This window comes from Polypterus senegalus, chromosome 11 (genome assembly GCF_016835505.1).
Source record: "Polypterus senegalus isolate Bchr_013 chromosome 11, ASM1683550v1, whole genome shotgun sequence".
Taxonomy (NCBI): domain Eukaryota; kingdom Metazoa; phylum Chordata; class Cladistia; order Polypteriformes; family Polypteridae; genus Polypterus; species Polypterus senegalus.
Genome location: NC_053164.1, coordinates 102,714,189 through 102,728,266, shown reverse-complemented (window position 1 = coordinate 102,728,266; position 14,078 = coordinate 102,714,189). Strand labels below are relative to the sequence as shown.

Sequence of the window (14,078 nt, the reverse complement as noted above, 5' to 3'; positions counted from 1 at the left end):
ATCACAATCTGTTATAGCTTTCTTTTTCCAGCTAAACTGAACCTACATTTTTATTCCCTGTGACCAGAAATGGCAGAACTGGAAATGGAGTGGATGTGACGCCAATCTTCTTCATTCAGACTGTGTTTCTCTATTGTTAAGTGGGAAACATAGAGTGAGTGAGTAACTGTTACAAATATCACCACACATCTATATTTGACATATGCCTCTATTATCAACTTTGACAGCATAATAAACTGGTAATCAAACTTCACATTAAATCAAAGGGAGAGACTTTTGATTGTCTAGCAGTAGAGCACTTCTCTAAAAGCAAATGGTTGTAGTACTTTGTTTCATTTTGACCACAGCAAGAATCTTTAATTCAGTACTTTGTAACCATTCTGACTTCTTAATAGCAATAGTAATAGAAGTTGTAGTTATAGTAGTACTGTTGGTTACATATTTACTCTAATCTTCACAGGAACCACTGCTACCTGCTTTCTAACTTCTCTTATGAACATCCAGTAAAAAGTATTATTTTTTCTGTTGCAAAATTTGCCATTCAAGATAATTGTCATGTGTACATAGTGCAATAAAATTCTTACTGTTACATCTCCTGAGTAAACAATAATACTGTAGCAACAAAGAAACACATACACGCACAAACATGTATATTTGCTATAACATATGTAGCGCCCTACTGGTTGGAACAGAGAGAAACGTCACTTATGCTCTTTACTACCAATCTAAGCTTGTTCGCTGACTAAATAAAGACTCCTTCATTTAAAGTCAGGGAGAATGTCACACATAACAACATCAGTAACTGTGTGACTAGTAATTGGAACATTTGCCATGAACACCATGGCTGTGCTATGCTTGTGCTAAAGCATCTAAAATGGAGTCATCAATAAGAAGACATCACCACATATAAATTAAAAACAAACCATTGTGATAAACGGCCGGTAGCTCAACCCGGCCGAGATGTCCCTGAACTGAAAGAATGGAGGAAGGCAGAATTTTCAGGACACTGCCTCCCCCAGAACGCTAGGTGGCAGCTCCCCTGGACTGTAGCTGTACCCCGGATTCCCTCAGGGCATCGTGGGACATGGAGTCCGTTTCCTCTGCCCTGTTGGGTGCCGCCAGGGGGAGCTCATAAAGGACCTGGGGACTCCTACTTTCCCTACAACCGGAAATACTTCGGAGTCAGGAGAACAGTATTTCCGGGCTGTTTAAAAACTGATGATCTGTCATTTGACCCGGAAGAAGAGGAGGAGCACTTCCGGGTCAAGGAATATAAAAAGGACTGGTTGAGACCCAGCAGAGAGAGTTCTATTATTGTATTGATTATTGATATTTGTGAATTGTGGCGATTGTGGTGCTTTGTGCACTTTATTTAACAAAATATTAAAAATCTGCTTGGTGCTTTTAAACGTGTGTCTGCTAATTTTCTAAAATGACAAAAGACCAAATCTTAAATATTCAACTTTAATTCATAACATGTGTGATGATTAGGTATGTATTCTTTTGTAATCTCTCTGTCCTTTTTCTTTTTTCAGGACATGTGTCTTTTTGACATACCTAGCCATCCATTACATCTCATGTTCCTTTCACAAACACCTGGCATCTACCTTTTGTGCCCTACTTTGTAAATATAGTTACACTTCTCTTAATTTCTGTTATGATAATGGAAGGTCAAAAAGAAATAAGAGTAAATAAAGCCCTAGACCAGACAATCTAGAACCGAGAGACATGGAGAAAGTCCCTCTATTGTATTCATGCTAAACAAAAATATGCTAAGCAAAAATAAACAGCCTATGATGCAGGCCAGAACAGAGACTAGGTCTGACAGATCTGAGGTCAGAAAGAGAATCAAAATCACAAACCCAAAACACTAAACAAAAATCAAGATCAAATAAAAAAGCAAAGGTTCTTTAACTATTTTGTTTTAAATTGGCCCAAACTGAAACAATAAAGAAGTTTTGTTGTTGAAAAAATACAAGAGATTTCAGGAGCAGTGTGTTGCCATCGTTTATAGGTGGAGAGTGATGACTCAGTACATCATGTTACCACTGTGTACAATGAGTGCACCCAGCACCTTTCTCTATGTATGTGTTAGCATCATTCCTGTTTTCTTCTTTAGGATCCATATGTGTTGCTCTTTATCCAAATATCTTTTTTGAGACATACCATTATTATCTCATTTTTATTATTTTAGATCTATCTACACTACCTTTTACATTACACTAATTAAAATTTCTTGCTCTCCCTGTCTCTATCTCTTTCTAACTCTTTGTATACTCCAGACTGGAAAACTCTAGAGCTTATCACAGCCAACCCACCTTTAGATGTTGGAATCATGGATAATAGGACATTCATTGCATCTATCAAAGGCTGAAATGCACATATACAGCTCTACAAAAAATGTTTGCTTGTAGCCCAATGATGCAGCCCTCTGTTTCTTCTTTTATGCCACATTCTTCAGTTGAACTTCTTCTGACGGTGTTGCAGATAAGCCTTTGTTAGTTATAGGGAAATGTTAGCCTTTCTTAGATTCTTGTTTTAAGTTAAGAAGACATTAGTGTTAAGGGTTATGGGAACTAGGTTAAAGATGATGAGCTGATTTATCAATTCTGAATTGTTTCCTTCCCAACCCATGTCTTCATGAATGCTTAACAAACAGTGATCATTGCGGCAGATGGTCGGGGCCCTTGCCCAGCCCAGGATGTCATCATAATGGAAAGACTGGGAGAGAGAACATGCTTAGAGCATGATCTCACCCAGAATGCTAGAGGGCAGCCCCTCTGAGTTGTTGCGACATCACAGACTCCCACAGGGTTCTTGGGAGTTGGAGTTTGGTACAGCCCTGTTGGGTCTAATGAGTGCCGCTAGGGGGTGCTGCAGGGGCTGCAGAACCCTACTTCCACTTCACCCAGAAGTATTTCTGGATCATGCTAACGGGCCACTGTAAATGCTCCTGGGTGTGGCCTAAAAGCAGCCCATTGCCACTATTCCAGGAGCCAGAGTCGGGAGGAGGAGGACAAAGCTTGCTGGAAGAGGAGTGGAGACAGAGAAAAAGAACAAAAGAAAGTGCCATTGTTGTGCTTCACCATACTTGGTGCTTGTGTACTGTGCTGTGCAGCTGGGGAACGAAGGAAAGGGTTTCCCCTAGCAAAAAATAAAATGTGTGTGTTGCTGGACTTGTGCCTGGTGCCTGTCTGTGTTGGGTTAGGAGAGTTGGTGCGCCCTTTGGTGTCCACATCATTAAAGAATAGTGTTTATGAAATAAATCACATTTTTAGTTAACAATACTATAAAAGGACCTATTTAAAATAAAAAAGATTAACAAATGAAGCCTCACTCTATGTTGTATATGGATTGTATCTGGATATGCTTTTGTGTATAAAACGAAATTCTCACAATAATAAAATGTATCATTGAATGGGTTAATGCTAGCAGTATTTGTGAGAACTTCATTCTGTTACTTTTGGAGAACAAAGAAGCAGCTGGAATGGCTGCACTTGAAATAATGTAGCTGCTTTGATCACTAAAATAAAAATCAGCTTTATGTCTTCCTAATGAATGAAGTTTGTATTGAGTTTACACAAAGTGTTGCCAAACTGGAATTAGATGGATTCTCTTTATAAGTTTCCAAAGTTGATATTGTGGTTTAAGGTCATTTTTTAAAACATCTGCTCATTTCAAATGCAGAAAAATAAACTTTTTTTATTAATCCCACTGGCATCTTTCTTTATTTTCTGATAATTTGGCAGCTGGACTGACAGGGAGCATATGTTCAGTTGGGATTATACCCTTACCAAAAGAGAAAAAAATGGGCAAGGGTATTAACCAGAGTATTAATTTGTATTTAAATGAGCACAAAAATAATGAGTAGAAACTTTGTAATATATATAGACACATTTCACTTGCACTGATTACTTTGTGATGTGGTATATTTAACAGCAAGTGGCTGTGGCTGTTTTCTTGTTTGAACTTTAAGAAAAATACTCACTTTTGTTAAACAAATGAAAGCCATGATTAAGGAATTTTAGATTCCCAAATCTCTGATTCTTGTGTTGCTGAATTAAGACATTTTGTCTGTTTAATCAAACTCCTTACCTATGTTTTGCTAATAACCACTACTACTACTAGCCAACAGCACATATTTTTATAGAAAGATATTTTAGTTGGTCACAGTGTTTCACGGAAGTCCCATTTAGGATTGGATGACTTGCACCAATTGTTTCCACTGTAAACTTCATAATGTAAATCAATTCAGCAAATGAATGAATGGAAAAGGTAGCAGGAGTTAAGAAGACCAAGTTTCATAGTATGTCTCACTCTGTACTGGAAAGCAGTAATAGTGGATGCTTTAATTTGCTGGTAGTATTTAAAATTGTATGTTATTTATTGATTAAAATAAAAATAAATAATAAAAAGTAAAGACTCCTACAAAATTATTTCAGAGTGCTACATATTCAAAAGCATTAACTTTATGTTCAGTGTTTTTAGCCAGTACAAATAAAATGTTTTAATCACTAAATGCGACAGTCAAAAAAGAGACATATATTCTTATTAATATTATAATTAAATTATTTTAATGAGCACAAAGGGATGACAAATAATGAGTTAAAAATTGTTTCATTATGTCCATAATCCAAAAAAGGTACAGCCATAGGCAGCCATCAGACAGATAGGCAAAGTTTTCAAAGAGACTAGACAAAGAAGTATAAATCCATGGACAGGCAAAACTAGAAAAATACAAGATAACAAACTAAAGTAAACAGAGGGTTTTCACAGAGGCTATAAGTCAAAGTGCAATAGCACTTCTTAAATTAGAGGCTTCCATTTTTATTACCCTTACCCATATAATAAAGTGACACCAAGATTGGTGAGATTTATGAGGAAGTACTTTATCACAAAATTGACATTGGGTGCTCCCTTCAAATGATGCCACTACAATTTTAAACAAGTTCCTGGACAATTTTTAATTGTTCATTGTAAATGACTCTGTTAATGTTTGGTTGCATAAGTGGGCACCTGATTTAAATTTTGTGTATTTGGAATATACCATGGTTTTTAAGTCACTGAAGCATACAATATGTTATTAATGCAGTAGTTTGGGATTTTATTATTAGTTGTATAATTATTGACAAAATCCTCACAGCTTTTCATTTTGTGCAGATAACTAATGTAAAGTGTGAAACCAAAAATTCAATGCCTTGTAAAGGCTATACAGTGGTGTGAAAAACTATTTGCCCCCTTCCTGATTTCTTATTGTTTTGCATGTTTGTCACACAAAATGTTTCTGATCATCAAACACATTTAACCATTGGTCAAATATAACACAAGTAAACACAAAATGCAGTTTTTAAATGATGGTTTTTATTATTTAGGGAGAAAAAAAAAATCCAAACCTACATGTGTGAAAAAGTAATTGCCCCCTGAACCTAATAACTGGTTGGGCCACCCTTAGCAGCAATAACTGCAATCAAGCGCTTATGATAACTTGCAATGAGTCTTTTACAGCGCTCTGGAGGAATTTTGGCCCACTCATCTTTGCAGAATTGTTGTAATTCAGCTTTATTTGAGGGTTTTCTAGCATGAGCCGCATTTTTAAGGTCATGCCATAGCATCTCAATTGGATTCAGGTCAGGACTTTGACTAGGCCACTCCAAACTCTTCATTTTGTTTTTCTTCAGCCATTCAGAGGTGGATTTGCTGGTGTGTTTTGGGTCATTGTCCTGTTGCAGCACTCAAGACTGCTTCAGCTTGAGTTGACGAACAGATGGCCAGACATTCTCCTTCAGGATTTTTTGGTAGACAGTAGAATTCATGGTTCCATCTATCACAGCAAGCCTTCCAGGTCCTGAAGCAGCAAAACAACCCCAGACCATCACACTACCACCACCATATTTTACTGTTGGTATGATGTTCTTTTCTGAAATGCTGTGTTCCTTTTACGCCAGATGTAACGGACATTTGCCTTTCAAAAGTTCAACTTTTGTCTCATCAGTCCACAAGGTATTTTCCCAAAAGTCTTGGCAATCATTGAGATGTTTCTTAGCAAAATTGAGACGAGCCCTAATGTTCTTTTTGCTTAACAGTGGTTTGCGTCTTGGAAATCTGCCATGCAGGCCGTTTTTGCCCAGTCTCTTTCTTATGGTGGAGTCTTGAACACTGACCTTAATTGAGGCAAGTGAGGCCTGCAGTTCTTTAGACGTTGTCCTGGGGTCTTTTGTGACCTCTCGGATGAGTCTCTCTGCGCTGTTGGGGTAATTTTGGTCGGCCGGCCACTCCTGGGAAGGTTCACCACTGTTCCATGTTTTTGCCATTTGTGGATAATGGCTCTCACTGTGGTTCGCTGGAGTCCCAAAGCTTTAGAAATGGCTTTATAACCTTTACCAGACTGATAGATCTCAGTTACTTCTGTTCTCATTTGTTCCTGAATTTCTTTGGATCTTGGCATGATGTCTAGCTTTTGAGGTGCTTTTGGTCTACTTCTCTGTGTCAGGCAGCTCCTATTTAAGTGATTTATTGATTGGAACAGGTGTGGCAGTAATCAGGCCTGGGAGTGGCTACGGAAATTGAACTCAGGTTTGATACACCACAGTTAGGTTATTTTTTAACAAGGGGGCAATTACTTTTTCACACAGGGCCATGTAGGTTTGGATTTTTTTCTCCCTAAATAATAAAAACCATCATTTAAAAACTGCATTTTGTGTTTACTTGTGTTATATTTGACTAATGGTTAAAGTGTTTGATGATCAGAAACATTTTGTGTGACAAACATACAAAAGAATAAGAAATCAGGAAGGGGGCAAATAGTTTTTCACACCACTGTAAATGTGAACATCATTAAAGAACAGAACTAACAAATGTTTAATTTTATTTTTACAAAGATGATGGTTTTAAGTTTATTATTTTTTAAGCATGTTGACAGATGCAATACAGTATAATACAATTACTACATATCATACTAATTGGTAATCTTGGGCAGTTTTCCAGTGTTAATGTGAAATTGTCCCTTGATTTCTCCAGAGTGAGAGAAATGAATCATGCTTTTTGTTTTCATGTTCTCTAGGATGAGGCCAAACACAAACACATAATGATTTTATGTCTTTAAGAACTTATATTGTGCATAATCTTCTGTTGTATTTATTCACATAAAATGTCCATGAATTTGTTTTTTTTGGGGGGAGGGAGCTGTCTTCCTTTCTCCCTGTGTAGACAATTCTGTACACCAAACGATTAGACAACCAAAAACATCTGCATCATTGAATAACAAAATAATGCTTAAAACCAGACCTGCACTGCAGACTCGATGAATTCGCAGCTCTTTTTTTAAAATCTATAGATTGACAAATCTTAATTTTTTGGTTAGGTGAAGGAATGACCGATTCCAAAAAGAAATGTTGGGACACCAACCGTGTCATCCTATTTAATCAAATGAAGTTTTAAAGCAAAGCAAGTGCAAGTTGGCACAGGAATAAAAAAAAGTTCAATAAAAAACAACAAAATGTAGCCTTCTTGAGACCCACTCAAGAGAGAGAAGGCTGAAAAAACAGCAGGTAACACTGGGGTTAGAGTCCTTGTGGACAAGGTCAACTCAAACTCCAGGATATAACAGGGAAGTTGTGTGATTGCCTCTAGGAATGGCCTCCCTTTTAATCACCGCTTAACTTGTTTCCCGGTCCAACAGTTTCTGGCTGAGATACATTCTAGGGTGTCCAGCTCTGTCAACAGCCTAGCTCAGTATGGCTCCCAGGCTCGTGTCTGAGATGTTGGTCTGGAGGAGAAAATGACAGAGAAAAGTTAGGGGAGAACAAGAAGATGGTCTGCATTGGCCCCATGCTAGTGGGTCCTTCTGGGGAGCCTCTTGAACCAGCTACTGTCAATAACGTACCTGAGGGATGAGCCAGCAAATGAGGACACTAACACAAAGCAGATGCTTAAAAATGCAAAAGTGCTTTTATTAAAATAATGTAAAGCAAATCTGTGTCCAAAAGTGCAGTGCAAAAATGTTCAATAAATAAATAATCCAATAAAAAAAGTGATGGTGGAGGTTTAAAACAATTCCAAAAATAATCCATTAAAATGCAGTTAAAACACAGCCAGGTGTCCATCCTTTAAAAATACAGTCCCTGGTGCATCACCTAAAAATGGCCAACTCCTCAACGTACCCCTAGGCAAGGTCTTGCAGCTGAAGAGACGCCTTACAATTCAGCCAGCCTATGCCCTTTCTCCTAGGCTCGGACCCTGTAGCGGTCTCTGTCTCCCTGAAGGGCAACACCCCAAGCCTCCAACTCCCGCTGCCAGGCTTGCATCCCTGTGGTCCATTACACCATCCACAGGATACCTCACTGTGCCTCCCATTACTCCTGCAGCTTTCGCTGCCTTCTTCCTGGCCCCTACAAAGTCACTCCAACTGAGCAACGCATTTGTCACTCCAGCTTCCAGGTCACTTAGCTAGAGTGGCCATCAGCTCCTAAGCGTTGGCCACACGCTCCCTTGAGGGACTTCCTCACAGCTACCTGCCTTCTCTCGCGCTCTTTCTCCTGACCACTCTCTCCCAAGCAGTGGCTCCCTTTGCTTCCTGCCTTCTCTTCCATCTTTTAACTTCATTTTCTTTCATTTACTATTCTTTTCCCCCTTTCTTACTGTGCCGGCTCCCTTTATCTGCCTCTGTGGTTGTAGCACTTTAGTCATGCACTGCAGAAACCAGATAAAGCAATTGGGACGGACCACACTAGCATGCACAGGTGTGTCTCGCCCCAATTACTCCACCTACTTCCTGCAGCTGTGTTTGCACACACACCCACATAGGTCAGACTGGCCATTTATTTATTTATTTATTTATTAGATAGATAGATAGATAGATAGATAGATAGATAGATAGATACTTAAAAAGGGCTCCTGACTATTAAGCAGTGGACCTGACATTATATCACACACTTCTCCCTTTAAGCCTCCAGTTTCATGGGAAAGCTCCATGTTTCAGCCAATCTAGTGCAACTGGTGGCTTCAGTTCGCGGCGTGGACCCACACTGCACTAAAACCAACAGTAAAAGTACTAAAACAAACCCATTCATAAAAGAAAAGCCAAGCCCCTTCTGCAAAATCAACACATTAAAATAAACAAGAATTTTAAAATGACAAAAACAGTAATAAATACATGTCTATTCAAAATCTCAGTTCTAAAATATCCTCCTCAGGCTTGAATCCATGGATTCCTTACACAGTCAGGCACCTATCCTACTTGCTCTTTCTCTTCCTGCAGTCTTCAGTCCTTACCGTCTTACCTCATTCCACTGCTGCTACCACATTTTACAAAGGCTTTTATTAAAATAAAAGTCGAAAGTAAGGTGTCCAAAAGTGTAGTGCATCAAAAAATTCCATAAATAAATAATCCTTTAAAACAGTAAAAGTCTGTGAATTTAAAATCCAGAATAAAATGAGAATAAAACCAACAACACAGTCATGAGGGTACTGTTTCATCTGACAAGGCAAGCAAACTCCTACTTTGTCCCCAAACCCCCCACCACACCCATCCCAAAAACTCTCCAATTGCTCGCTCAGCCACCGGGGACACAAGCAGCTGCTGTCCTCTCTGACCCCAGCCTTGATTGTCCTCCCATCTTTCTTCTCGTTCTCCTGGCTTACCTTGGATCCCTGGTGAGGATTCCACCATGGTCGCACCGCACTCCTCTACAAATATTCAGTGCAGTGAACCACCCCAAGAGTATCAATCATTTGCTCCAAAGACCATGCTGCCTTTCCATACTAGAAGGCTGGCTTGTCCTGCCACTCCATCCAATGCAGGTGTGACCTACAGGAGGTGCACCAGCCTCATAAAACCCAAACCCGACACAGACAGACACCAGGCACAAGTTTCAGCAAAACACAAATTTATTTAAAGTGGGAACGCTTCCCAAACCATGCTCACAAGCAGCACAGTACAATACAGGCACAAGTACAGTCCCCAGTATTGTTTCTCCTTCTCATTGGTACTATGTCTCTTTCTCTCTTTTTGCCTCCACTCCTCCTCCGACAAGCTTTGGCTCTCGCCCTCCCAACTCTGGCTCCCGGAACAAAGGCAGGCAGTTCCTTTTAAACAGCATCTCGGAGTACTTCAGGTGGTTTGTTAATGAGGTCTGTAATCACTCCCTGGTGTGGTGAGAGCCCAAAGTAGGACTTTGCAGCTTCCACAGCTCCCCCTGGCGGTACCCACTGATCTCAAAAGGGCTGCAGTGAACTGTAACTCCCAGCATGCCCTGTGGGAATGACAGAAACCCAGGGGGACTGCCCTCTAGGGCCCCTGGGGACATAATGTCCTGACCACATATCTCTTCTCCGGTTCTTCCACCATATTGCCATCCTACAAGGACCCCTGGCCACCTGTGACACTGTTTTCATTGCTCTCTTTCTGCTCTTTCTTCTTATTTTATTTTTTCCCCTTATTCCACCTTATATTCCCGTTTTCTACACTGGGGAGGTTTGCAGGTGTGATTGCATGATTACCACCATGTCAGTTATGGCAACATGTCAGCATCCTTGCTTCCAAGATTAGCCGGGTCATATTGGGTGACCATGCCCTTATCCACTTGTTTATCTGGCTAGGCTTCACCTCCAAGCGAGTTTTCTCCATTCATAGCCAGGCTCATCTTTTCATCCAGGCATGACTGATCCCTGTCAAGTTTACTTTGGGGCTAGTCAGAACCAGTGATATTTTCATAATGAAAATGAGAACTAGAACTAAAAATATTGTTTTTTGTTTTACAAGCATGAGAACTGAAATGAGGGCAAAAAATGAAACTAAAACTAAATAAAAATAAAAGTGATATGTGAATGAACTAAAACGAGAATAAAAGTTGAGTAAAAACGAAAAAAACAGTAATAGCATTTTTATTCAATCCGGTTCAGTCATGCAGAGGTGATGTTTGTAGGTCACCTTGAGCGTTCACTTACATTACGCTGTTTACTATATGGTGATCTTGTAACTTGGGCTTACTATAATCACGTGGTGCAACTTTCCTAAAGGACCATTGTTTGTTTGTTGAGCACATTTAGTTCGTCGGGTTGAAGCAGTAAGCCCGTGTGGTTGACAATTGCTAACATCACATTATAATGTGACCTTGAGAGATGCTCTGGACACAGTGGCTCCCCTTAAAACAAAAGTGATCAAAGCACATAGAAACTCTCCCTGGTTTAATGAAAACACTCGCGCTCTTAAATTAGAGTGTCGAAAACTGGAGCGCAGATGGAGAACAACAAAGCTACATGTCTTTCAAATTGCATGGACATAGAGTGTTAGTAAATATAAAAAAACCCTCTTTAAAACTCGCTCAGAATACTATTCTACATTAATATATAGCAATAATAAAAGTCCTCGGTACTGTTTAGAACAGTGGCTAAATTAACAAATGGGAATTCAGATCAACAGTGCAAAATACCAACAGATATTAGCAGTACAGACTTTATGAACTTCTTCAATGAGAAAATAAAAATATAAGATCCCAGATCTCTGCATCACAGTACAAACCAAATACTAGCTTAGCAGACCCTGTCTCACATTGCATTCAGCACTTTAATAATTTTAATCCTGTAACTGAGCAGGAAGTCTTAGCTTTCTAAAATGAAGCCCACTACTTGTTCCCTAGATCCAGTGCCAACAAAACTAGTAAAAAGTGCAATTGATGTTCTTGCAGCGCCTATTCTAAACATTATCAATAATTCATTATTGCATGGCACAGTACCTGATGCACTAAAAGTTTCAGTCATTAAACCATTACTTAAAAAGTCAGACCTAGACCCACACATACTAAATAATTATAGGCCTATTTCAAATTTACAGTTTCTCTCTAAAATACTAGAAAAAGTAGTTGCCAGTCAGCTTCAGTCACACCTTACGCATTACAATTTATTTGAGAAATTCCAGTCTGGTTTTCGCACTGGTCATAGTACAGAAACGGCACTAACACTGGTTGTAAATGACATTCTGATATCCTCTGATGAAGGAAACTCCACTGTAATTATGTTGTTAGACTTAAGTGCAGCATTTGACACCATTGACCATTCTATTTTACTGCATAGGCTAGAAAACGATGTTGGGCTTACAGGCCCTGTGCTCGCTTGGTTTAGTTCTTATTTATCAAATCGATTCCAATATGTACAGAAATGTGCTGACAGTACTCCATCATTATACACAGAAGTTCAATATGGTGTCCCGCAGGGCTCAGTACTGGGACCTTTACTGTTTTCACTTTACATGCTTCCACTGGGTTCTCTCATTAGGAAACATAATGTTAATTTTCACTCGTATGCAGATGACACCCAGTTATACCTTTCATTTAAATCAAATGAAGTTTCTCCGATGTTGTCTTTAATTAGTTGTGTTAGCAAATTAAAGGAGTGGATGAACAAGAACTACTTGTCTTTAAATACAGATAAAACAGAGATGTTAATTGTTGGAGGGAATGACGCTGATCACAATATTTTGTCATCATTTAACTCAGTTGGAATCCCAATTAATCTTTAGGAGCTCAGGTATTTTCATTAAACCAGGGAGAATTTCTATGTGCTTTGATCACTTTTGTTTTAAGGGGAGCCACTGTGTCCAGAGCATCTCTCAAGGTCACATTATAATGTGATGTTAGCTGATCTAAATTGTTTTCCACGTTTACATAGATAGATAGATAGATAGATAGATAGATACTTTATTAATCCCAAGGGGAAATTCACATAATCCAGCAGCAGTATACTGATACAAAGAAACAATATTAAATTAAATAGTAATAAAAATGAAAAAAATTAAAATAAAATTAATGTTCGTGATTTACTCCCGGGTGGAATTGAAGAGTCGCATAGTGTGGGGGAGGAACGATCTCTTCAGTCTGTCAGTGGAACAGGACAGTGACAAAAGTCTGTCACTGAAGCTACTCCTCTGCCTGGAGATGACACTGTTAAGTGGATGCAGTGGATTCTTCATGATTGACAGGAGTTTGCTTAGTGCCCGTTGCTCTGCCACAGATGTTAAACTGTCCAACTTTAATCCTACAATGGAGCCTGCCTTCTTAACAAGTTTGTCCAGGCGTGAGGCGTCTTTCATCTTTATGCTGCCACCCCAGCACACCACCGCGTAGAAGAGGGCACTCGCAACAACCGTCTGGTAGAACATCTGCAGCATCTTACTGCAGATGTTGAAGGATGCCAACCTTCTCAGAAAGTAGTTTTGATGTTAACTGATCTAAATGGTTTTCCACAATTACACTCGACTTACTCAAGGTATCTATAAATTTTGAAGCAGAATTACAGTCTAGATGTCGCACTGTCTTTGTTTTAATCTGTAAGTGCGTTGGCATGGGCAGAACTAAATCAAATGTAATTAAGAAGTGATCGGAAATAACTTAATTTAATGGAGTAATGTTTCAATTTTGAATTTCAACTTTGTAAGTTATAATTAAATCTAATGTGTGGTTATGATTATGAGTTGGACCTTTGACAATCTGACAAAATCCTACTGAATTTAACAAATAAGTAAAACATTTGCTAAAAGTGTCAGTTTCCACATCAATGTGTACATTAAAATCCCCCATCAGAACTACATGATCATAATTTATAGCCAAATCAGATAGAAGGTTGCTAAATTAAGTCATGAACAATGAATATGGCCCTGGTGGTCTGTAGACTAGCACTATAATTGTGTTGGAATCTGTTTTAATATTTAAAATGAATGCCTCAAAGGATGTAAAGTTGCCTAAATTTTTAGAAGTGATTTGCATTTTGTTACAATGAATTATTCCAAGGCCTCCTCCTTGACCAGAATCTCTAGACTTATGAAGGAACAAGTATCCTCTGGTGACACCTCAGCTAGGGGAACAGTGTCACATTTACTAAGCCAGGTTTCAGTAAGAAGACACAGATCAGATTTTGTACATAATATAATATCATTTACTAAAACAACTTTAGTGCCAAGATATCGAATGTTCAATAAACAGCATTTAATACTGCATGGTTTTTTCTGAACTGGTGATGTATTTTTTGTTTTAATTTGAAGTAAATTTCTATTACAGATGCCCCTGGTGGAGGGTCTGGTTTTATCC

General features: G+C 38.9%; 1 pseudogene; it reads right to left on the bottom strand.

The window, feature by feature from the left end:
• Positions 1 to 9,667, bottom strand: part of LOC120538589 — a 32,932-nt pseudogene extending 23,265 nt beyond the window's left edge.
• Between the last annotated feature and the right edge of the window lie 4,411 nt (positions 9,668 to 14,078).